A 4,170-nucleotide genomic window follows, 5' to 3' on the forward strand; every position below is an offset into this window, starting at 1 on the left:
GTTACTACTAACGTTATAGACTAATTTACATGCAAAGTTGGTAATACAGAAAGGTTTTTCATCCTAACGGAACACCCTTTTTAAAACTATAATAGATATAGTTTACGAGATATTCATGATAGTTTTACATATTATAAACAAAAGAGGAAATACTTATATTCACAAGAAAAATGGACTTTTCATAAGTAAACCTGTTGATACTAAATTTTGTGAGATATCTGATTTCATCGAACCTTTCAGTTCGCAGATTAAGTCCTGTTTTATAAGCCATAAGAGAGAGCGTGATATTTGTGTATAGAGCTATATGGGATTGACAATCCCACACCTAAACTGTTAGCTACAGTTAGACAGGCAGGTCTGGGGTGACAAACGTCATATCATTCCAACGCCTGAAGAACGTTGTTACAGGCAGTCTGGGTCAATAGCACGGTTATAAAAACTCACATGGGGTACTAATACATCTCGGTTTACGGGGCTGTTAAACGCCTTAGTGATTATATATACTTATATAAATCTACTTATACTATTTCAAGTATGGAAAAAACTTATGCATTCAGTCTTTGGAACTTTTTCAAACTACCACATATATATGGAAAATATTGGATTTTCTAGAAACAAACTCAGTTATTTTACACTAAAAAGGATACTATTTTCAAACAAAAATGCTTATGAACTCACCAACTTAATTGTTGACACTTTTTCATAACTATTTGTATTTCTCAGGGATTCAGTAATACAGGTAAAACATCAGCTTTTGGAAAAGGGACGCTAAGGCGTCAGTTTTCAAACTTATTAAATCATCATATTGTAATTTATTTTTGAGACATGTATCACATGAAACAATGTAACTTTTAATTATATTTATGATGGTTGTGTTTACTTTCTTTACAAATATTCAACTGTTATGATACTAAACGAAGTCATCCGCCCCCGAATGTTTTCGCCATTCTGGTTTGGGGGTGTGACATGATGTACCAAGCACAAGTGGTACCAAGGAAATCCCAAGCGAACCAAAGTCGGCTACAAGCAAAACCTCTTCATTGAAGAGCGAAACTCATGCTGAGAGACCGAAGCCAAGAGCTAACATACACAAGTCTCAAAAGAAGCTGGCTGAACAAAAACACCAGCGAAACAAAAAGATATCAAAAGAATCTCAATGAAAGGAAGAAGTTTTGGAACTCCCAAAACTCCAATTATGTTCGCACAGAAAAGGCGTCAAATCTTAAGGCAAAATCTAAATCAAAGGATAATTCTGGTTCATGCACCCACTGCCAATCCTGCAGTCAAGCAAACCGAAAGCCTAGTTTCGGTCCCAACTCTTACAGTGAAAAGAACCGAAAGACTAGTTTCGGTCCCAAGTCTAGCTTTGATAAGAACTGAAAGACAAGTTTCGGTCCTAAATCTGATCCTCGTCATTCTCAAACAAAGCAGAATCCCAACAAGGATGTCAAGGATAGCAAGTGAAAAGGTAAGCTCGTCTATGAAGACAAAACGCAAACAAAGAAGACGTCAGCTAACCCTAGGAAACATGAAAACAAATTTGTTAAGAATCAAAATAAAATTCCTCAATCTGATTTAAACAAACTCAAGGTCTTTACCATCAAAAGAAAAGATGCAACCACTCTAATAAAAAGAGCTTACATGGTTGATATTTCTATTGCAATTCCCTGTTCTGTAAAAGGATCACGTGGACCCAAGCAACTTTGGGTTCCTAAATCTGCTTAATTTTGCAAGTTATAAGTGACGAGCAGTTCGACGACGAATGGTACATCGATAGTGGCTGCTCACGTCACATGACAGGAAGGAGGGAAGAGCTAAGGGAGTTTCGGGCTCTTAAGGATGGTGGATGTGTCAAATACGAGAATAATTCATATGGCACGATCAAAGGCTACGGAATGATCACAAATGGTGAATTCTCAATCAGGAAGGTAGCATATGTAGAGGGATTGCAACATAATCTCATCAGTGTCTCTCAACTGGTTGTGGGAACTGGACTGAAGGTTTCGTTTGATGATGAAGGCTCTGAGATTGTTGAAAAGAAAACGAAGGCTGTATTGTTAAAATCCAAGCGAAAAGGAGAGATGTATGCTTATTAACGAAAGCACATTCTAACGAAAGTTGGCTTTGGAACTGAAGGCTCTCACATCTCAACTTTAAGGATATCAACAAGTTGGTTATCGTTGATCATGTACGAGGACTTCCACTTCTCAAATTTGATAAGGAACACTTGTGTGCAACATGCGAGATGGGAAAGCAAAGTCGAAAGAGTCATCCTACAATTGTCAACACAAAGATCATTGAACCTCTAGAGCTTCTTCACATCGATCAATGTGGTCCATCAGCCATAGAAAGCATCGGTGGTAGTAAGTACATTTTGGTTATTGTTGATGATTTTTCACGTTTCACCTAAGTTTTCTTTCTTAAATAGAAATCAGAGGCAACTCCAAAGCTCAAAGAATTTATAAAGCAAGTGGAGCTTCAATTGCGAAAGGTGGTTAGAAATGTCCGAAGTGACAATGGGCTCGAATTCAAAAAGCAAGAGTTTGAAGAATTTCTAGCTGAAAAGGGAGTATCTCACAACTTCTCTGCTGCCTATACTCAACAGCAAAATGGCGTAGTTGAAAGGAGAAATCGTTCGTTGTGTGAAGCGGCCCGAACCATGCTAAGTTTCGCTTCTCTACCTCTGTACTTATGGGCTGATGCAATTGCTGCTGCCTGCTATACCTAGAATCGAACCTTCCTCAACTAGAGATTTTCCATCACTCCATATGAAATCTTAAATAATCGCAAGCCTAATGTCAAGTTCTTCCACGTGTTCGGTTCAAGATGCTTTATTTTCAACTCCAAAGAGAAACAAAACAAGTTTGATGTCAAAGCTGATGAAGGAATTTTTCTTGGTTACTCACTAACTTCAAAGGCATATAGGGTTCTGAATAAACGATCAAAGAAACTTGAAGAAACCTACTATGTTACCTTTGATTATAGTTATGTGAAGAAACTGCAGTCCAGTAAAGGGTTAACGGAGGAAATCTTTCATGAATCTGGTCAAGTCTCCGTTCCTTTTTCCAATCTATTTGAAGAATACATGTTGCTCTTTGATGAACCAGAGAAGGCAATTCATTCTGAGGCGAAAGCTGCTAGCAACAAGATCGACAACTTGAAGAAAATTATCGATGAAGCAGCCAAAGAAATGGAAATAAAACACCAAGGACCAACCGAACAGACAAGTCAAAGCGAACCTCACAGTTCCGGCGAACCTCAAAGCTCAAGCGAACCTCCAGTTCAATGCGAACCCCAAAAGCTTGAATGATCATTCTCATAAATTTTCTGCATTCTAGGGGGAGATTTCATCGACACCAAGGCGACCTGACTTACCATTCCAGGGGGAGAACCCATCTCCATCAATGACCCATGAAAGTCCAATCGAGGGGGAGAATTCTGAACCAGATGTTGAGGTTGTTTCGTCATTCGAGGGGGAGAAAAACAATACAAATGACGAAGATTCTCAATCAGAATTCGAGGAAGAAATAAATGCTGAACTGGATCCTGCCTATGATCCAAACTACGCTCCTCTCACAAAATTGACAAAAGATCATCCAAAGACTCAAGTAATCGGTGAAACATCAGAAGGCGTTCTTACTCGGTCTCAAATAAAAGCGAAGCAAACTGCTCTGTTCTCTCAAGTAGAATTTTGCATGTTCAATTCATTCGTCTCGAAAATAGAACCAAAAATGGTTTCTATTGCACTCGATCACTCCGATTGGGTACAAGCAATGCAAGACGAACTCCACGAGTTTGAGCGAAATCGAGTCTGGAGACTGGATCCCACACCAAAGGATGCATCTGTGGTTGGGTTGAAATGGGTATTCAGGAACAAGATGGATAAAGAGGGAAATGTAATTCACAACAAGGCAAGGTTGGTGGTCAAGGGATATTGTCAGAAAGAAGGTATAGATTACGAAGAAACCTTCACTCCTGTAGCAAGGCTAGAATCAGTTCGGATTTTTCTGGCATACGCTGCTCACAAGAATTTTGAAGTCTTTCAAATGGACGTCAATTGTGCATTCTTGAATGGAGAACTAGAGGAGATTGTATATGTTGAGCAACCACCGGGTTTTCTGAACGAAAAGTACCCTGATCATTGCTATATTCTGGATAAAGTTGTCTATG

This window comes from Lactuca virosa, chromosome 2 (genome assembly GCF_052849685.1).
Source record: "Lactuca virosa cultivar CGN04683 chromosome 2, Lactuca_virosa_CGN04683_v6, whole genome shotgun sequence".
Lineage (NCBI taxonomy): Eukaryota > Viridiplantae > Streptophyta > Magnoliopsida > Asterales > Asteraceae > Lactuca > Lactuca virosa.